This window comes from Eschrichtius robustus, chromosome 3, assembly GCF_028021215.1.
Source record: "Eschrichtius robustus isolate mEscRob2 chromosome 3, mEscRob2.pri, whole genome shotgun sequence".
In the NCBI taxonomy this organism is placed as follows: Eukaryota; Metazoa; Chordata; class Mammalia; order Artiodactyla; family Eschrichtiidae; genus Eschrichtius; species Eschrichtius robustus.
The window spans coordinates 71,422,325-71,445,358 of NC_090826.1; positions in this window are offsets into that span (position 1 = coordinate 71,422,325).

A 23,034-nucleotide genomic window follows, 5' to 3' on the forward strand; every position below is an offset into this window, starting at 1 on the left:
AGTCTCACCAGCTAGATGTTTGGAGAACTTTAAAAAAACAATCATTTAACTAATTTTATTGGAGGTCTATAATATGTCCAAAACTGTTCACAACAAAGTATAAAGAGAGTGTAAAGTATGGCTCCTACTCTCTGAAGTTTATTTATAGAGTTCAAATCAACACATACAAAATAAATATTAACATCAGAAAAAAAATACATGCATGTACTCATCTCAGTATTATAAATTATGAATTTTGTAGAAGATATGATGGAAGAGGTGGGATCCAAGATAGGGTTTTAATAATGAATAGAGCTTGGATATGTAGTGCTTCTCTGGGCTAAATAACCAGTGGTCCTATATTTATATTATCTAGGGTCTATGTAATAAGCTGTTTGACCACTGAAAGCAAAGCAAAGGAGGAGTTTATGGGATTGGTTAACTCACCATGAAAGCTGGGTAACTGCCAGCAAACAAGTCTTTCACTCTTCTATGCCCAGTGAAAGTGCAAATAGACCTACCACAAAAATCCCAAGCTTAGCTGGAATATGAGGATCTCCCCTCAGATTGCAGCAGTGAAGATTCCAGGATGGATGGAAAGAATTCATCTCCCTCAGGAAGAACTACAGCTACTCTAGCTAAGTTCAAGCCTTTAAGACCCAAATGTTGGTCATGGGTATAAAGCTTACTGAGTAATCCCATCTATCTGAAATAGAAATCCAGAGTCTCTGAGGTTCATCAACTGCTTTCTTTGGGTTTCTGACCAGCCCCAACGTGAAAGAGAAAGCTAGTATCATTGACCTGGACAGAGAAAGATTTGAGAATGTAAAAGATGAGTCTATTTCATATCTAGTTCTATAAACTAACCATTTGCTATCTAAGCAAAAAATGAGATCATTCTCATATTAATAATCCAAAGCTTGACTCACACAAAGAAAACTAAAATTAGATATTGTTCTTGGAACTCTAAGTTGCATTGTGCTGGGAAAGTAAACCATGAGTAAGCTGAAGACAATGCTAATCATAGCTGCCATTTATTCAATTTGTTGTATGCCTGGCACTTTATGCTTTAATTTACATATATTTCATTTAATCCTCACAAAATTTTTATTAGGAAAATGTATTGTCCCCAGTTTAAAGTCAAAGAAATAAGGCTCAAGGCTTCCCTGGTGGTGCAGTGGTTAAGAATCTGCCTGCCAATGCAGGGACATGGGTTCCATCCCTGGTCCGGGAAGATCCCACATGCCGCAGAGCAACTAAGCCCACGTGCCACAACTACTGAGCCTGTGCTCTAGAGCCCGCAAGCCACAACTACTGAGCCTGCGTGCCACAACTACTGAAGCCCACGTGCGTGGAGCCCGTGCTCCGCAACAAAAGAAGCCACCGCAAGGGGAAGCCCGCGCACCGCAACGAAGAGTAGCCCCCTGCTCACCGCAACTAGGGGAAGCCCGCGCACCGCAACGAAGAGTAGCCCCCTGCTCACCGCAACTAGAGAAAGCCCGCGTGCAGCAATGAAGACCCAATGCAGCCAAAAATAAATAATTTTTTTTAAAAAGGAAATAAGGCTCAACATTTTAATTTGATCAAATTTAACAAGTAACAAGTGACAGGGCCAGGACTTGAACTTATGACTTTCTGAAGCCAAAGGCCATGCTCTTTCCATTAGGTACATCACCTTTCAGACAGTGCTGCCTCCCTGACTAATGATGGTTTTCTTATATACTCAGGTATACCAGGAAGATGACTGAGTTGACAGTTTTATTGCATGTATGTACATTAACATCAGACAATACTTATTATTTAGTCCCATGAAGTCAATGAGTGTTTTGTAAGCAGATGGGCTACAGATTCAGAAAAATCAATGAATATTTCACTAAGCGAGAGAATTATGAAGAGTAAAAGCATTATATGTGCTTTTTCTTGGAAGTAAAGGAAAAGTGTAGTGTTAATAAAACAGACCCAATGCTAATGACTTAGAGCCCCGCCTCACAAAGTAGAAATCAATCTGACTCTAAGGTTCATTTTACTCATTCCATAAACTTATTTCCCAACAGAGTTTCTTAATTTTGACGTCAAAAATACAGAATTGTGTCATTGCTCTTACTTTCAGATTCGAGGCCAGTTTACTTCCTAATCTCTTCTCATTTATAATTCACTTTCATATAAGGCTCACTTTGCCTTGTTTTCACATTCATCATGTTCTTACACACTCTAAGAGACTGTTCTCACTGTCTGGAAGACCTTCCATTCATCTTACCTTTTCTTCCTCATGTCAATCAAATCTTCACTGTTTTCAGCTTCTAGGATCTGTAGTTCTGATTTTGCCCAAAGCTTTTCCAATTAACTAGGTATAAAACATCTTTCTGTGTGAATCATCATTCCTCTATAGCCAAAGGCATTACCAGTGGTAAAATGTATTCTTCTGTATATAATAATAGTAATTTTAACTGTTAGATTATACTTTTCATTGATCTATTTTTTTCTGGTTAAAGTAGAAATGCTATTGTAGAAAATTTATAAATATCAAAACATGCAAAGAAGAAAAAAAAGTAATTGTTTATGCCAACACCCTGAGAAAAGCATTGTTAACATTTTGTTATATTTCTCTCTATTCTTTTTTTAAACATATTTAGTTGTGTTATAACTTAAACTCTCCCTGCCTTACTATATTTTTATCCTGCTTTGTTTCTCCTGAAACCAGACCCACTAAGAGTTGGATTCACCCAATTCCCTGGATTCATAGGAGTCAACTAGCCAGTAGGAAGGTTGACCATTAAGAGGTCTGGTGAAGCATTGATTCATCAAAGTTTAGAAGTATTCCTATTTCTGGGCTTGTTTGCAAAGATAAAACTCCAAAATGGTCTGATGTGCAACTCCTGGGTAATTGTTCTCTTGGCTTCCCTCTTGTGTTAATCTCCTGTTAATTAAAACCACTCTTTCATTTCATAGAAGCTAGAAAAATACATTAATATTAGATTATATAAGACATGGCATTATAAAATAATACATCTGTCTTCTTGATTTCTAAATTAAATTATAGATTTTAAAAACTATTTGTGTTCACATGATATTATAAATGCCCTCTGTGGGTTTTCTCCCCTTTGTAAGGGCCCATCTTAACTGTATGGAAGGTGGAGTTTTCTTGTTCCGCTTGCCCTTTTTTAGATATCGACCCTTTTTATCCCCCCAGCTTATTTTATCCCCACCAGTTTTTATCTGGTAAACATACATCGTCTGAAACCTTAACTTTCTCCATATGATTTACCTGCCCAATTCTGGGGTCAAGTTTTTATCATTTAGTCCATTAGGAAGGATTTGCTCTTAGATAATTGCTATACATCTCATTTCTTTCACCTATTAAGAATAATGTTTGATTATTTCCTCCAGGTTTAGACACTTACCCAGTTTAAATTTGTTTGCTAACCAAACTTTTAAAGACACTAACCAACTGTTCCCCCCAAAACTGTAAAACGTGATCTCACAGGAGGAACAGCTTCACAGTCTTGCTGAACACCCTTCTCACAGTTTCCCTGATACAAAATGCATCCCCAGCACTGAGCACATAGCATACCATCATTAGCTATTTGTAAATGAATCAATAATATCTTTTAAGACATCAAAACCTATTCCCCAAGCAAACAGGACTACTGACTTTTGAGGGCTAAAGGTTTTCATAGCTTGGATGAGATGCAAAAACATTTTCTTCCACAAAAAATATATTTCCTCAAATGCTATCTATGAACCTCTTGCCTATGAGAATAGCATCTCTCAAACTTATTTTTTGTTCATACCACTTAAAAGAGACTATCCAAGGTAACCCCTGAGTCTAGAACTATTGGAAAACTGCTAAGTATATTCATGCATCTGTAGTGTAGATTTTACAGATAAAGGTAAAGGAGATGAAATATCAGCACCATTGAGGATGAGCCTGAGAACTGAACAGCTGTGAGTGTTGAGGTTCCCCAGGCAATGAGGGTTCAAGAGGACAATTGTGAGGTGTCAGGACAATCAAGACACTGCAATATTTTAAACTGCAGACACTCTGCATCAGGGCAGATACTGCCAGCTAGAGGTCTGTGTTTTATTGAAGTCTAAACTAATTCCCCTTGTTTTATGCTACTGAATGGTTCATTTGCTTTGGGAGCCTCGGGGGATAAAGGAGAGGGAAACAAATTAAGTCGAAACTGCGAAGACTTGTTAAAACTACACAAGGTGTGTGTAGCTCTCTTATTGTTATGTGATATGTGTTGGGAGAAAAAAAATCTCTGGGAATTCCACCCTGACTGACTTCATAACAACTCACAGGTGATTAAGTCAACCTTTGAAACATGTAATGAAAACACAGAGAAAACCAAACTTAACATTCAATAAAATAAACTAATCGTTGTTTCATTTTCTAAAAAAATGTGTTGGCACCAGGATGAGACGTAGATGAAAAAAATTCCAAGAAAAACAAAGACATCTATCTCTAAATCAGTAAGTTTACTGATTAATGAAGAGCCAGACTTTGCCGTTAAGGACTTGATGTGAAGTGATTGTGAGCATGTCCCTCCATAACAGCTTCCGCTTGAGAGTTCCAAGGAGAGACTCATATATGTGCCTAGAGAAAGAAGGAAATAGAAACATTTATGACTTTTGCACCACCCAGCATATACAAAAACACACCCTCATCTAATCCCTGACTATAAAATTTTATTTATGTAGTTGTAAATTGGGAAATCTCAGGCATAAAACTCGATATCTAATAAATATACAGTGGTGTAGTCGACTGGCGACTGTAGCAGGCTTGCTTATTTTTGCTTTTTCTGGCAGTGAATGATATGGGATCATAGGGAATCCATATCTCTAAAGCCAAAGAATAGCTCCTAGTCATTTGTGGCATCATTAGCAATATCGTGATATCCCTTAAGGACAAAACACATAAATGTTCTCCTGTCACTTAAAATTGTGTCAAGGAGAAAACCGAAATGAACTTGCAAAGTCATGCACCAGCTCAATTTTGGAAGGGAAAAAAATCTTCCTTTGAAGGAAATGAAATCAATCCCCAGTTCAAATTAAATGTGGACTATTCTGTGAAGCTCCAATACACAGCTCCAATAACAATCAGTACTTACGGACTTAAGGTGCAGGCAAATAATACTTCATTTAAAAGAAATTGAATGAGGATTACTGACAGGGAAAGTTTTGATGCTATTTTGTCATTAAAGTTAAATCATGCTATTATTTGCTCAGTTGTGAACATCTCTATCTTCACTCTCCTTTTTTTTCTTTTACTTTTTTTTTCAAATTCACTAGAAACCCTTTGCATAGTTGGACTTGTGTCTTCATCTTATTAAAACCCTGTCATGCAAATGTATCATAAGTGTAGCCTGAAGACTTCTGTCTCATGCAAAATTTAACTTAAATTCTACCAGCATGAAACACTTTGTTATGCACAAAACTTCTGTTTGGTTTGCTGACATTCTTCTTAGTCCGCTCTCATGGTGATTCATTATCTTGTGATATAGATTTCCAAGTATCATCTTTGTATTGATTTTTATATCTTTAATAACCACTCCACAGAAGATGGCTCCACTGGTGTCATTGATCGCATCAAAAATTCAAGGCTTACAGAAATACTAGAGGGCTAATTGGTAGCAGAACATTTAAGACTTAATCTTAATGCAGTCTTAATATTCTGCATTAAACCTACCTGAAGGTATCCTCTTTGAGTCTACAAGGGGAAGTTTAGTGCTTCGTTGAAAAACACCTGGTGAGAGTATGCAAAAACATCGCAATAAATGGACTACAAACTCGAAAATGCCGCTTAACAAACATTCATAAATTAAGAGCAAAGCTTTCATCTGGGACCTCCATCTCTGGAATGCTCCTTGCTTTCCTTTTCTATCACTTTTGGTCCCACCAAGCCAGGTTTGCTTAATATGTTTTAGAACCAAAACCAGGGGGGAAAAAAGGCCCCATAATTCTAAAGCATGTACCACCCTAGGATTTGATGATTTCTCAGTTTAACAATAGAAGGGATTCCTCTGCAGAAACTCAGAGTGAACATCCTGTTTGTATAAATAACATTAAACAACAAATTGAGGACTGCTGGTGTAGGACCAGCAAGTCTGGAGGCCCAGTACATAATCAGGTATACCACACTGTAACTTCCTTCCTTCCAGAACCCCATTCACAGAACATGCAGATCCGTTTTAGGTAATCAGAAACCTAACCAAAAAGGAGAAGCAGTCACTTTCTCCAGAGCTTAAGAGTAATTTAATTATAAAGTTGACACTTGGATTTTATCCTTTTCCAAAACTTTTTATGAACCTACTCTGGGCCAGTCACTGTATCAAAGCATAGATGGGTTTAACCTGGTACCTGCCCTAGAGAACCTTACTTTCAGAAGCCTATGCATGGAAGGTGGAAAGTAGATAACTAACTAGAAGGCAGGATGTACAAGGATGTGGGCTTTGTTTTTGTTGTTGTTGTTGTTTTGGGGTTTTTCTGTTTTTCTTTTTTTTATTTTTTGGTGACACCATGTGGCACACGGGATTCTAGTTCCCTGATCAAGGATCGAACCCGTGCCTCCTGCAGTGGAAGCGTGGAGTCTTAACCACTGGACCACCAAGGGAAGTCCCAGAATGTGGGCTTTGGAATTGGCCGGACCTGAATTCTATTCTGTCTCCAACACTGTGCTGTGTGACACTTGATAGATTTCTACCTCCCTGAAAAATGGCAGCAGTTAAAAGTTTTTTCCTCATAAGAATAAAATGTGGCAATGCGTGCAATGCTGAGTATTGGACATATTATCCATGACCCCAAAGGTGTGTTACCTATTAGAAGATGATAAAGGAGGAAGCCATGTATTTTTGGTTTTTTTTTCCCCTCCCTGTAGTATTTGAAAAAGTCAGTTAAGAGAAAGTGGAAAAAGAACAATTTTTAAAAATTTTTATGTATCCTAGCTTTTTGGCAAATTATTTTTAACAAAGACCTAAACATACATGCTAGTTCAGCATTTTAGATGTAGCATCAAACACTAAAGGGAATTTGGAATGTTTAAGACACTTGGAATTAAAATGAAGACTTTAGAAAGAACGTAAAGACAAAGGGAAGAATCAAGGATGGAGGCCATAGTGAGATATTATAAAGGTCATGGTGAGTTTTTGATGTTTAGCGTTTAGGTACTTGAATCTTTGGATTCAAATAATTTTTAAATTATCAGAAATTATAGATGCAAATTTCAAAGTTTCTCATTTTAAAAAAATGAGGTGTAATAATCTCATAAACAAAGCAATAAATATGTAAGGATCTATGCAATTAATTTAAGTATCAATGCACTGTTAGAATTTATTGCTGAGATTATCTTCAAAGTGTTACATTTACAATATGTATGGATTTAAAATAATTTACCTAGAATATGATACTTAAAAAAACAGCAAATGCTTATATTATACAAATTATTTTTTCTATTCGTCATTATTCTTGTTGCATATTTTAGTTGCTTCACAGAATTTAGTCATGTCTGGCCCATAATTACCCATTTATTGATGAAATTCAGTTTGTAGTGTTATTGCATCCTCTTTCCTAAACAGGTTACAGCTTTAAAACTAGGAGAGCAAAACATTTTCAAGTGGCTTCATCACAGATGTTTTTATTCCATTGCTGTGTATCTGCCTTTCGAGTTGCCCTCCCACTAAGTATGTGATTTTACATTTCTCAAAAGATCCGCCATCCCACTTCTAGGCCTCTTCCTTTTGCCTTTTATTTTCTTTCTCCTTTGTTTCCTTCCTCCCCTTCCCTCTTTGCTATCTTTGGCCTTTTTTCTAAGTTTCTACAGCTTTTTCTCCACTTCACTTCCCTGTCTCTTCTCCCTTCCTTTCTTCCTCTTTCCCTAATTATGTTATTACCTAAACTGAAACTCAGTGCACAGAATTGTAAGTCTGATTCAGGTTTTATTTACCCTTTGGATATTTTAAATAGCAACCCAAGGAGTCCCCCAATGTAGTGCTAAATTCATTTTCCAACTGTTAAAAGAAAAAATTATGGCATGAAAGATAACAAAAATTCTACCAAATTCAGATGCCACAAATTGTTGTAAGGATAGTTTTCCAAGTGCTGAGACATTTTTTTTTTCTTAACCTTTAATTTTTTTTTTTCCCCTGCTGTCTAACAGAAACTATTAAAGGTCTCTGTAGTCCTCACTACAGAAAAAATACTTTTCCTCAATAGTCAGTTAGTATGGAACAAGAACATTAATTCCATTTTCTATTTTTAAAATGTTAAAATGATGCTAAAAAAAAATAGTTCTCTACTCTTAATGCACTAGAAGGAAAGTTAGACATTCAATACTAACTAGCTATTTTTTCTGAAAATGTTTCTTTCCTTTTTTTTTAATAGTATTATCTATCCTTTACCACTGTCAGGGAATTAAGTTTTAACTTATTAATATAATATATATGATAACTAACAATCAAAGCATTGGAATATAGTAAAATGCCACTAACAAAAATCTACTTTAAATTTTTTCCCTTAAATTTCTCTTTAATAATTATAAAAACTACCAAAAATCTACAAAAGTGAGAGTTAACAGAAATTTCCAGCCAAATAAATTTTTTTAAGTAACGGGTTTATATATAAAATGGCCCAGAGATGAAATATGAAAGTTTTGATATTTTCAAAGTATTCTCTTTGAATACCTGCTGCATTCTCCAGATGGAGGCCCCGCATCATTCCACAGCTGGAGTCACCTTTGCAATCATTGGTCCCATTCTTGAGAGCAAATCACACATGCCTTTTAATTTGCCACTACAGAATTTATGTAACTTCAAATTACAAATTGAAAGCCCAATAGCTAAAACTGGCATCCTAACTTTCAGTCAGATAATAATGACTACTGCCATGCTTTAAGCAGCTATGATGCTTTTACTTGTATTATCTTGAATTCTTACAAAGACCCAATATAAGAAAATAACAAGATCAGATGAGTAAACCAATGATACTCAAATGCACTAAATCAATAATTATTCTGCATAGACTTTCTGTTCTGTTTGGCAAATAGCAACATCTTGCGAAATAGCAGTTTACCAATGGTTAGTAAATGTTTTTGTTTCATTTTGTTTTTATTTATTGTGCTAAGAACATTTACATGAGATCTAGCCTTAAAATATGTTTGCAAGTGTACAATACAATACGGTCAATTATAGGCACTGTGTTGCACAGTAGATTTCTATAACTGAAACTTAGCAGAATTTGTGCATTTAACATGTCTCCCCCCACAGATTGGATACGCCTCTAGGGATCTGAAGAGTTACCCCTTTTACTTTATACGTGACAAGCAAAATGGTCAGAAACAGGACTAGAAAATTTTGATCTCCTTACTCCTCTCAATTTGCCTCTGAATGCCACTTCTAACTAGGCAAAAGACACGTCAGAACTCAAGCTATAAGAAACATTTCCATGGCCTAAATCTTCCCTGCAAAACTGCTGGAGTTTTCACCGCTTCAGGACCATCTATCTTGTATGTCTCAGTTTCATATCCAGTTCAAAAGGAAACAGCAGTACTTATGCAGATGTATGACAGCATATGGTCAGGATTTAGATGAGCGAATACTTGCACCTGGAAATCAAATATCAGCCCAGGCAGACCCCTCCTGCTTGCCCAGGGCAGCAGCCACCTAAGCGGACAGGGAGGGAGCTGCCAGATCAAACGCAATCCAGATGTCTCCTCTGTCTCCTCCTTTTCCCCATACAACCTTCCATTGTTTTCTTTGTCCTTTGGCAATATTTCTAAGTTTTTAAAGGAGTAAAGGAGCCCAGAAAATAGAACAAAATATGTTTTTAAAGCAGAACAAACACATCCCCCATTGAGCAGTTAAAGCTTTTTTGAAAAATTAGTTTGTTTCAGTCTTTTAAAAAGTTTGGTTTTCATTATCTTTTTCAAAAACATAGCAGATTTTTGTAGTAATCCTTGGTCAGAGATTTACAAGAGTGTCCTTCTTGGCTTAATTTTTAGATTGGCTAAGACAGTTTTTGAGAAAGTACCATCTCAGATGTCTGAGTATCAATAACGTCCCAGCCACCTGCACTGATTCTGATTTTCATCAGTACATAGTGCTAACTGTCCATTTATTTCCATTTATTGCATTTTACTGTGAAATCCAGTGTGTTGCTTGGAGCAGCTCTCTCGTAAAGTATCTTGTTTTATCTTTTCAAAACACTTTTTTTTTAGGCTTGTCATGTAACCTCTTTGTACTTTAATATCTATATATATACTTCAAAGAGATAAAAAGATAAAATATTGTAAATATGTTGAGAGCTTCTGATCACAATGAAGCAGTAATTAATTATTCAGATTTCCCATATGAAGATAGCTTTATAAAACAAGCCAAAACAGGGTTGGGGGAGGGATCTGCCCACGAGTGAAGGAATGAAATAAAAATTAAAAGGAGCAAGTAAACATGAATTCCTCAAAGCAGAAATGAATAGCTGGTAGCCCTACAAAAATAAGAAAAGAAAGAGGAAAGAAGGCAGAAAACTAGAAGGAGAGAGAGAGAGAGAAAGGAAGGAAAGAAGGGAGGGAGGGAGAAAGGAAGGAATGAAGGAAGGGAAGAAAAGTTAGCTTAATTAGTCCATGTTTGCTCTTCACAGTACATTGACAGAATGCCCACTTAGAAGCAAACTTAAAGTAATGAGAGATGGCAGCTTCTGGTGATCAGTTTTTTTCCTATGTGACCTACAAATGTGGCATTTGACTTAAAGTTATCAGGTAGTCTGTCGATAATTTTCACTCAATTATCTGTTACAAGAAATAGGACTTGCTCATATTAGCACCTTGCTCCTGTATTATTACCTGTTTAAATATTTGACTTTTATGACTTTCTGGTTAGTCCAGATCTAAGAAAGCTATTCATATTCTGAAAAAACAGGCGGTTGTATTTATTTTGTAGAAAATCATTTATCAGTGGGAGGGTAAAGAAAATTAACATAGAGAAATAAAACAAGTTGTACAAACTTTATATAAAAAATCTAAATAATCATTGTCTTCAAATGTGTATATAGCAGGGGGAGAGTTGGTGTCAGACAGACAAGATTTTGCATCTTACCCCCTTCTTTACTAGCTAAACTCTTGGTCTCTCTGAGGCTCAATTTCCTCCTCAGTAAAATGGATATAATAATTTTTGTGTCATTTAAATCAAGCAGGAGAACTTAGACAAAGTGTTTGGTACTCGGTCAGGTTTTGTTAAATATAATTTCTCTGTACTAAGTTTTTTTTCTTTAAAATATTTCTACTATTTGTTGTAAATGATGGTTCCCCAAACTAAGAATTTTTGTTACAAAGCTGTTCCAAAGACAGCCCTGGAAACCCAAACCTGCAGCTGTTGTCTGATTTCAAAATGAAGAGAGGTTCTCCTCTGGCCTCGTTCCCTCTCTGGCTGAACTCTAAAGGTGTTGGGAACAATTGAGTCTTGTTTTTATTTGTCATGGATTCTCTTTTTTGGAGACAGTCACCTAAATTAGTCAGGAAAATATATAGACAATAAATGAACCAGAAATGCAATAATCCCCTGTCCAATCGGCCCTGAACTACTTACTTCATGAGGTAGTGCTGAGGCTGAGTGAGAAGACTGATGTGTGTGAAAACAGTCCAAATTCTTTGCAGCAAAGTATTCTTAGTGTCATTATTACTAGTTAGAATGAAAATATCACCACTGCTCTTATTAAAGAAAGTTGTAAGGAAGCCAGCTTTAAATCTGTTTCTCAGATTTGTCCAGATAATGTGAAAGAGTGAAAAAAGTTTCTTTTCTTCTCTCCTTCTCCCTTCCTTTTTTTTTTTTCCAAAATGCAAACAAACCAAAATAAACCCTATTAGTGCTCCTATATCTGAAAGAAAAGAATTGCTCATGCACACAATCATATTAATAGTACGCCCCATCAGGAAATCTTGAAATGATTGATGTTTAAAGTATTATCATCTCAAGTGGAAGCTCCCATGAAGTATACATTTACAAGTTGCCTTTTTTCCTTCTCTTTCTTTTCCACAAAGGCAAAATGTAAATCCGAAAGAATCCTGCTAGCTACCTTTCTTTTTCTCTGGTGCCTTCCTCTTCGCCTTCCTGCCTCTCCTCTTTACCCAGCCCCAATCTGTACATACACTCCATCCTCCCCTACCCCACCCCCATCTCTACTGGTGTGAAAATAGAAAAGCATCTGAGGATCTGGGCAGCCTATCAGTTTGCTAAGGTTCATTTTAGCTAATCCAGACATCCCGCACAGCAGGGGGAAAACTGCTGTATCTAGTGAAACAAGAGCATGAATAATTAAAACTCTGTTATTAATGAACTTCCAGTCGTTATGTAAATGAAACTGATTTCAAGTCTAATTTGTCAGCCTGAATTCTTTTTCTGTCCTCCCTTTGTCTCGGACAAGAACTCATCATAATGGACTTGATAATAAAACACTAGTAGACATGCTGTGTGCAGTGCCCATCTGAGTTAGAGCTTTTAGCAGGGTTAATTGATACAGTTACTCCAGAACAAGTCTATAAGGCATTTTGCATGGCTCTAAGTTTTAAAAGCCGCTCTTTTCCCCTTTGACAGAGCTGCCTATTCTTCACACATACCTCATTATCATTTACCTTTACATGAGGGGTGGCATATAATTACTGCCTAGTAAATAGTTTCTTTTGCAATATCCATGGTGTTCAAAGACAGCAGAGTTCAAAAAGGCCCAGGGGAAGGGAAGTCTGTAGTCTTCCGAGAATGACAAGTAGCCACTGGGGAGAGAAACGAAAGGAAAAGAAAAAGGAATACTTGACAAAGCGCAAGACCACTAAGTACCAGTCGCCCACTGTTTCACCGACAAGTGTCACTCATGCTGTTGGTGGCATTGTCCAAGTGATACCCTGATGTCTGTGGTCGCATATTTCAGCCACATTGTTTAGATCCGCTGTATTGTTTGTGAAATCCTTCACTGTTAAAGTGACAGCTTCAAATACTACAATCTGATTTCCTAGAGTTACAAATATTTTACACAACATAAAAGCAATAATTCTTTCAACAGAAAGCTATTCGGCCGTGTCAACTTGTTGAGAATTTACTGAGCTAAGCTCTTTAGGTGTGAAGTTTGAAAAAGTCTCTATATTATTTTTAGAGAAATGTATAAATTAGATATCAGAAATTAGTAATTTGGGTGTATGGCACATGATTTTATTTGTATAAGGCAATATATAAGTAACAGAAGTTAACTCACTTTCTTTTATACCTGTTACAGTACAATAATTAATTGTGCTCCACGTGTAGAAGGAGGAAACAGAGCTCTCCATTTGGAAAACTCCTAAATCTTTTAAGCTGCAGATGCTAATAACATGATTCTTGCTAATCTAGTAGAGTTTTTCACAGAATCATAGTTCACAGTAATATTAAGAACTTAAAAGTCTTTTCTAGGTCCCCCAAATGTGGGTACACCAGTTCCTAGGGAGTTTTAGATTTCCTCATAGCCATCTGCATTTCCTTAGTATGTTGAAATTAGAGAAGTGTTGTAGGTATCCTTTAGCTCTGCTGTCTTTTGTGATTTTGTAGCATTGCTTTGTTTACAGTACCAAAGAATAAGTAGCATCCTAATCACTTTTGTCCAAACAAAGCATAATGGACATAGCGTCTGCATGAATGATATAGTCAGTATTTCAGAGATCGGTCATTATAGACTCCTAACACATATTTTCAGTCACCTAAACTGTGCCACACACTGGGCTAAGCAATGGAAATAAGAATTTGCAAAGGCCACAGTCATTTTCAAAATGAAGGAAAATGGTCAATTAACCAATATTATGGCTTGATGTGAAAAGGTACTATATATAGATATATACATATACCTATCTATATGAAAGTACAGCGTACAAAAATGTGTAAAATGTCAGAGAAGCATCCCATAAGTAATTTGCAGGAAGCCAAGAGACACGATGCTTCAGAGAATACCATCTTCTCTACTTCATGTAATGGCAAAATATTATCTAGCCCAAGCCACTGTCAGTGTTGTCAAGGGCAAGTGTCTGGTTATATATAATTTGATTCTTTTTCTCCTGGATGCACTATGTGACAATCCATGCCTCAATTTCCCAGGCAGCAAAAGGCATACTGTTATTCCAAAACATGTCTGATTTTCATGATGCCAAAGTATCAATATAAGTTGAAGGTGTCGGTTAAATAAATTTAGTTCCCTGCAATTTCATAGGAATGTGACTGAACCCATGGCATCACAGCAGGAACAGCACAATTTGATGTTTGATGGTGCCCAGCTTGACCCTGTTCAAGGGACTGTCCCACACATATCTGTCAGGCTTGCCTTGAAGAGGTTTCATCTCCACTGTGTCTCTGCCAGACGTTGCTAAAACTACACTGCTCACTCTCAAATTTGATAAACCCTGGAATTCCTCTAAACCGATCTAAATCTAACAACTACTTATATTAAAAGACAAAAGCAACCCAATGATAGGTGCAAGGTATGAGATAACATATAATATATATCTCACAAACACACCTTATCTTCCTACTTTCTATTGATAATATGGCTCATGGGGCCAGCAACTCTGTTCATTCTAATTCCTAGCCAACTCTAGAAGAAGTCATAAAAATACATAATCTGAAATTAAAGTCAATTAAACTACATTGCTTCTTCAGAAAGTTAAAGGGAAAACACACATAAGTAATAGAAATCAATTATTGTATATTCCCAGGCCTGTTCTTATAAGCTGCAGAGGTAATCAATCACTCTAGAGATTTCTACAAGGTAATTACTGTTTATTCTTTAATGATAGTACCGTCTTCCTCTTTTTCCTTCACACCAGCCCCTTGCAGCTGCCACCTCGCAGAAAGCAAATAAGCTGCAGTTAAAAAAACAAGACTGGAAGAAAGTTGTTGGTGTTCTGCATATGTGGACAATCAGACTGCTGAACTTCATCCCTTTCTGTGACCTGGGGCGATAATACTTTATGACCCATGCTGTATATACACATCGTAACTGCTTTTCCGAATAAATGCAGCCATAGCTTTGAGAGGGGGCACTGCTGCATAGGGAGAATTAATGGGAAATATCTTTCTTGTGGCTGTTTAGTCATTTAAAAGAATGAAGTTTGAAAATAATAAGCAGCTGAAAAAGAACATGGACCAATTAAGAATTTAAAACAACTAGCATCCAACTAAGTCTCTTTCTGCTCTTTAGAAAGAAGGGGAGAAAAATAGAGAGTAAAAATAAATGCTGCTGCTATTATCAAGAGCCAAAAGCACTAGCCAAGAGATTTCACAGCACTTCAGTCAGAGCTGGGCTAATGAATATAAGTTACCTTAGCTGGTTTTAGCTGACTTTGAAATTAAGGTTCCAAACCCTGCATGCAGGGAGAGCTGGACTTGAGCAAAATGGACTTAATAAACTCCATTGTGCACTCAGATCCCTAGTGAGATTTCCTGCCCATCCATGACCAATCGGTATTATTTTTTCAGTGACTGGTACTTTTGTGAGCAAGATTGGGGTTTCTGGGAGTGATTAACACTTTTCACCATTGATTGACAGGTTCAAACAAGTGAGACAATAGGAGGAGTCATTAGGAATTCAAATGTAAGGTTAGTGTTTGCAGGCTTTGAGACCGCTTTTAATAGAAAGGAACTATATATGTAAGGAAAGGAATTAATGTTTAAAATGTTAACTTATGAAGTATAAATTAATCTTTTCAATTTCAAAATTTTTTTTCAGAATTGAAATTAATCAAAAATAATAAGAGGACGAAATAGCAATATTTTAGGTGTCTTTTCTAGAAATTTCTCAAGCTGGTCATGGATACATACATTCAGCTCTTTGCTTTAGATATTTAAGACCTGAAGATTTAAAGTGTTAGAGAAATCCTCGGTAGTAAAAGCTTAGATTTGTTTTTCTCTTAGATTAAAAATCTTGAAGAAAATAAAGATGTGTTATTTTTGTAAGAAAGGAAATATGATGAAGCTCTCCATTATATCCAGAGAAGATTCCTTAGGGAAATAATTATGGTGAGTGATTCTAGTATTGACCAGTAATTGATAATTGGCCACAAATAATTAAGGTAGAATATCTTTACTGGTATAAATTATGCTAATAGTTCATCCTTGTCCCTAGGTGCTGAGGTTGGTTTCTTATAAGTAATTTTGTTTTAAATTCACCATTATAAATGTAGCATATTACACTTGAAAATTTACTCTTGTTTAGCATTAAAGTTAAGGCAGGTAATACAGAATTAAACAAGCCTAATCAAAGAATAAATATAAGATGCATGCCATCATTTGTCAGGATACTTTGATAAGAGTTGGTTTCTTGTGGGAAAAGAAGTTTTCTGTGACAACAATGCACACAAACTGTGTTTTTTAAAACAGCAAACCCAAAGCAGAGCAAAATATGTGACTGAAACCACCTCACAAACTTGAATAGAAGCATTTTCGATAACTTGTAAGTTGTTAATATTTAAAGGATGACGGCATAAATCCAATACCCTGTGCACGAAATAATCACCACATCAGATTTTCATGCATATCCTGTGTGTAGCTCAGCTTTCAAGCTGCATTTTTTGAATACGTTGTGACTAATTTATGCCAAGTTTTCATCAACCGAGCATTTTTCATTTTTCAGTTGACATACAAAGTTCTGTAATTTGTGTGCTCAGTATGTTAATATACTGAGATAGTCAGAGAAAATCCAATGTATCACAATAACAAAAATAGACTGTCAGGGAGCCTCCATGGAAGTCAGAGGTCAAGAAAACAAGTACAATCCAGTGAGTGGCTAGTGTTAGGATTTATGTGGGTCATTAATAATCCACGCTTCCATATCATGAGACAATTTCTGTCCTACTTTTTTGACCATTTGACCCACCATCTGCGCTTCAATTTCCCTTCAAATTTTCAAGGCATGCTCTGTAAGCGGTTCTCACACTTTACAGCAAATTGGAATCACCTGGGGATCTTTTAAAAAGTCCCAGGCTTGGCTCCCACCATACACATTCTGATTTCTTGGTATGGGGTGTAACTCAGGCATCAAGAGATTTTTCTAAGCTCTCCAAGAGATTCTAATGTGTAGCAAAATTTGGGAAACAGGGCTGTATATGCTTTCTGCCTCAGTTTTCTCTAACTTTGTCTGAAAAGACACCAGTGTCCTCTCCTGTACATAGTTACAAGAAATGCCTCTCCGTCTTGCAGTTGATTTCAGGCACATGGCTCCTTGATCTGCTATCTTTTCTGAGAAGGATCACATCACCATACTCAGTGCCTCTGCCAGACTCACTTACAGCCTCTCAACTACTCTCAGCTTCTTCCTTATTTTTCCTTTTATACTCTTTCATCCCCTAAATTACTACAGATCAACTGTTATCCCTCTGAGTTTTCAGCTCTTAATTCACTTTCCTGTCTTTAGCTATCTTTGGTATCTCATTGCCAGTTTAAGCATGAAAAAGTTTCCTTTTCAGTGTTACCTACTTCTTTCCCTTTGTCCAAAAACCCACAGGCAGGCTCTATTCCTTTCTTCAGTCTTTATCCAAGAGCTAAGTTAAGACTCTTAGCAATTTTTTATCTCATTATAGTGGGCTTTCCTGTTTCAGACTCTAGTTTTCTATCTGTCTCCTCCCAATAGGCTCATCGCTTTCCTGTGCAAAATGCTACTGTCAGACTTCTTGTCATTTCCCTTGCTCATTATGAACGTCTCAACAGTGTGTTTCTTAAACACATCCTATCCAATTTGTCTCCCTATTCTCTTTTCCCAGGGGCTCCTTCAGTCCCAAGATAGCCCCAGAATTATAGGTCTGGATGAGAGTCTGCCTTGGGATTGATAGTGGTACTTAATGCTTTTGCACCAAAGGGATGGCATTTGTAGAGCTGTTCCACAACATGGATGACCAAGAGCCTCTCTAGATGTCGAGGAATTACTATAAGCCTTAGAAACACATTTGTTCCTTACCCTTATTGTTTTTTCCTTTCCTCAACTCATTTTATTCAGATTCACCCAGCTAACACTGAGTCAGGATCATCCATAGAGCCAGGAAGGAAGACACAGAACTGATAGTTATAAACATCTATGTTTGTGTTCTGTTCTTTTTCAGATTATGCAAATTGCAGACTTATTTGAAAAGTTTTATAAAAGAAATGAATGTCCTTTTGCCTTCCACCTCAAAGGCCTGTTTCCTACATAAACTGAGCTTTGTAAAATCCATCATTATCCCTGTTTCTGCCCACTGGTGCTCCCACTCACTATTTCCCTTCTCATCAGATTCTACACTCAACTACTTCTCGTCTTCCCTATTCTTTTTCTTGTCTCCATCACCTACTTTCAAGTTCTACATTCTCATTTACCAAGTCACCACCTTGTATTTTCTCAGCTCTACCTTGTAAATTTACTTCTTGCCATGACACTTGTCTATGGTAATTTTCAAGTAAGACTTTTTTCAAAGTCTTTTTTTCTTTTCAAAGGAAAAGAAACAAACAAAAATATAACCCCACATTTTTAAAGTCAAATATATACCAGTGAAAGAACCCCAACTTCTTTCTGCATCATATTTCTAAACTATTTAATACATGTGTCACATGATTATGTACGTCAAGTTTTGGATGTAGAAACAAGCTCATAATAACATACAAGAAGAATAATTGCTCAGGAATCAAAAAGCAAGATTCAGTTATCACAAGGAAAGTTAAAAATGTCACAAAGTGAGTTTTGGAAAAGTGAATTGAAATGACATATTATTTTTAATTTGTTAATTTTTAGATGAAGTCATTAACACATAGAGTTACTTGTATATTATAGAGAGAAGAGTGGTTTCTCTGCATTTGGACTTAAGAACAGGACAGACCTGTTTCAAATCCTGACTTCAGTTTTGCTAGTTGTGTAACCCTCAGCAAGTAACTAACCCTCTCATCGTCTCTTTCCTCATTGGTAACATACAGGTGTAAATCATAACTTATCTGGAGGAAAATTTTGAGGTATAAATGAGATAAAACCTGTTAAGCACATTGCAAGGCTGGGACGTAGGAGGAACTGTGTAAATGGCAGTTGACACTATTGCTATTGACATGTCTTAGTAAACCTTTTACCAAGTATCTAGGTATTTTCCCTGTAATTCTTGGGCATTCTGCTATGTGCATTCTGATACGATTCTTTTTTCAGACCACCCCAAATCCATCCCTAGCATTTAACATACCAATACAAAGAGATTTTATACTTTCTTATCAATAATTAGCATTATTCAGTATTTTGCATACTTTGCCCATTTTTCATTCAAGTGAATTTTAAATGGAAAACATATTAAAATGCTCCATGTGCTTTCAAAATAGTATATCTGTTATCAGCCTCTATAGCCACTAGATGTCAATACAATGTTTATCTGGAAGGTTTAATAAAGACTCATTAGTATCCTATGTAATGATTAAATAATGTATACCCTTTGCAAAGTAGTTTAATATTGAAGGGTTTCAGAGCGTTTTACTGTAATATTTATGGAATTCACGCCACTAGAAACTGAAATGATTTACCTCATGTAACTGTAAACAGCTGTTGAATAGAAACAGAGTTTTAAGCCAGAATCAAATTAAAATTGCTAAGAAAAGTTTATATAGGCCTAATATAATGCCCTAATTGGATTTTTCCACATATTTTACTTGCAGAAGCACAATAAGATCTTTATTATCCATAACTGGACAAAATCTAAATTTTAAATTTCATTTAATAAGTGAGATCTTTATTATTCATAACTGGATAAAACCAAATTTAAAATTTTAAGCATCTTACCCATAGTTAGAATAAGAATTCTGAGAGAATAAATAATCTGAGGTATTTCTGGAATCATTTACTTCAGGATATTGGCTATTTTACTAGTGATTTGGCTAAAGATAATGTAAATTTTTGTCAAAACTTAGCTTTAGAAGGCTTGAGGATTTATTCTTCAATATTTAGCCCTCAAATTACTTTTCCCTGAAATACCAAATAACTTCCTTTTTGAAGCCCCATACTGATATGAAGAAATGTAATTTAAATCTCCTTTCCTTTGACATGAGTATCATGACCTACGTGTAAAATAGAGCGAAAAGGGCTTCAAAGAAAACAAATAAAAATCAAATAAACAAAGAAAAAAAAGAACCATGTTATCTATATCTGAGGGAATTATTGGATATATTTTTTCCCAATCCCAACTTTACATGTTTTTTCTCTGAATACGTGTCAGATAGCCTATATGTGCATTTTAGCCAAAAACATTAACAAGAGAACTTGGAAAATCCACTAGCCTAAAAGAAATCTTTAGTCTAAATATCTCTCATTATGTGCCCTGGTAGCACCCTACATTGCTAACCCCCAACTCTAAACAAAATGGCACTGTAATGAAATTTTAGGAAAGAAAATGAAGTTTTAGGACAATATAAGGAAGATTCTGTTTTTCTTCGCCTGATTCTCTATCCACACTTCAAGTTGGCAATATTTTACGTAAGATTATAATTTAACATATTAAATACTTCAGGAAGAAAGAGAAAGTAAAAATAGTTGGCGGGAGTAGGAAAGAAACTGAGAGCAGGAAGGTCTATTTGAAGACCCATTTATTTATTTCCCAACTATTTTATGGAAATTCTCTTCACGATTAGGACTCCAGAGCCTGTTATGTGACCTAGATGGATCAATGTAAGCAAATCAGACATGGAGGGTAGGGGATAATGGTGATAGAAGTGACAGAGGGAATGGTGAGATATGCAAGAAAGATTTGTGTAGGTTTAGAATGTTGAATTGAGTTATCCAATTGCCCTAGTTTCAGTAAAGATCCAAAAAGTGAGAATAAAAAGTGACCATTACCTTACTTTCAAGAGAGGGACTAGCCCTGTGCATTCGAGAGTAGGTACCAGGTACGTGAGTCTATTGAGCACTTGGAATGTGCCTAGTTGAACCGAGATGTGCAGTAAGTGTGTACCAGTTTTCAAAGACATGGTATGAAAAAAGAATATAAAATATCTTATTAATATTTTGTGTTGACTATGCACTGAAATAATAAAATTTTGGATTAATTTGAATGAATGAAATATTACTTCTTTCTTTTGACTTTTTAAATGTGGCTAAAAGAAGCTTTTAAATTACGTATGCGGCTTGCTTTATATTTCCATTGGACAGCACAGTACTGTACTATCCAGGAGTGCCTTGCTAACAGATAGTAGAAATGGTTCTATGACCCTCATCCTATCACCCACTTCTAGCTTAATATTGTCAAACTAATTGGAGAGTGAAGAATGCTTTGTAAAGGAAAAATATAGGCCTGTCAAGTGTAGCACTGTGGCATCTTCCTTCCATTGAACAAGGGATGGTGCTTTCTCCCCACCTCAAGCCAAGCAAAGAAGAACTTCAGAAGAGAACCCTTTGTTCCGATTGAGGTGTAGATCCAAAGCAGAGACTGACACCTCACACTATATAGATGTTTGTAGGGTTGCAGAAACCCTTAGGCAAATTTCTCCCCTGGTACATGGAGCTGAAGTTGGAAGAAAGCTCTTAGAAAAACGTAACCTGGGTTTCTTGCAAATGGAGGAAGTCAGAGGCTATAGTTAGAGGGGAAGAGAAGGGAGAGCAAGGAGGCAGAAGGAAGAGACCACTTCCCCTCTACCTATTGGAGGTTTCCTAATGTGAGCAGGCTTGAGCTGGAGAAAAGAAAGAAGATTTGAATAGTATGCAAAATGAACATTCTGGTTTGGCTAGAACTGGACTTTTTAATAGCTGAAAGTGATACTTCTAATACATGAAAAAGACCAGAAAATATATGGAATATTTCCAAGTTCAGAGGCTTTAAAAGATCTATTACGTTTATTGTCTGTCTCCTCCATTAGAATTTAAGCTCCAGGAAGTCAGAGTCGTTTTGTCTGTTTTGTTTTGTTTCCACTTGCATACTCTAAGGGGCCTAAAACAGTACTTGGCACATAGTAGGTATGCAATAAATATTGGTTGAATGGATGAATAAATGAATCTGACACTGTAAGATTGATGGCAGCAGTAACTGGAGAGAAAGTGCTTCCTTTTGTACCTATGGAGTCTAGCATGTTCAATAAACTTGATACTTCTGTTAGGAAAAGCAATGCCTATGTCATTTAACAAGCATGAAGTGGCTGGTAGACAAGGGAAGGGATTGCTGGTCAGTTCAGCAAATGCAGTCCATTTTAGAAATTATAGAGTATAGTCAAATCACTGCATGATGCTATACTATCCAGAACTCTTTTAAATTTTCCCTACCAATAGTCTCATATTAAAGCTTGTGGTGCTTAAAATATTTCCAGCATTTTAGAGTTATTGAAACTCGTTCAGTTAGTAAGATCCTTAGTAAAATTTCTTCCATCATTCATGGCCAATTACCTTTGTTTTTTTCAATTACTGGTCATTTTGTTTGAGATTGAGTTTTGAGTATGGTGAACACTTTTCATTATTTTATGTAGATTCGAGTAAAAGTGAGAAAGATTGTAACTTTGACAGAGATATATGTTGCCACCAGTTTGGAGTCTAACCTTCTCTAGCAAAACACCTTGTTAGGTGGTTTGTGATCCCTGCACTGAGGACCCAGGGCCTAAAAGTCAACATGATTAGTTCTTTAGGTTTCTAAGGCTTCAGTGTTCTATTTCTGTTCTAGAAGTCACTGACATCAGTTTTTGTACTTCAAAGTCAACAAGGATGTAAAAAAATGTTAAACTTCTAGTTAAGAAAAAGTTCATGCCTGAACATTTTTGAAAAATATACTCGTAGGCATAAAAATATACCCATAGCATATTCATGATTATTGTATTTCAAAGTATAAGATGGCAATGGTTCTTTTATCTGGGCATGTGAACTTAGCTGAAAAGAAGTGTGGATAATCAGCCCCTCCCCTGAGCCCAGGTTGACCGTCACAGTTTCCATTACTTTGATCCAAGTCCCAATAGCTCTTTCTCTTTCTTCGCTGCCTGACATCTTTGTTCAAAGGTATCAACTCGTCTTTAAGCTAAATAGATGAGATCTTTCTCAAAAAGTTTTTAAACATTTATGCATATTTTAGAATATTTTATGAGAGAGGAC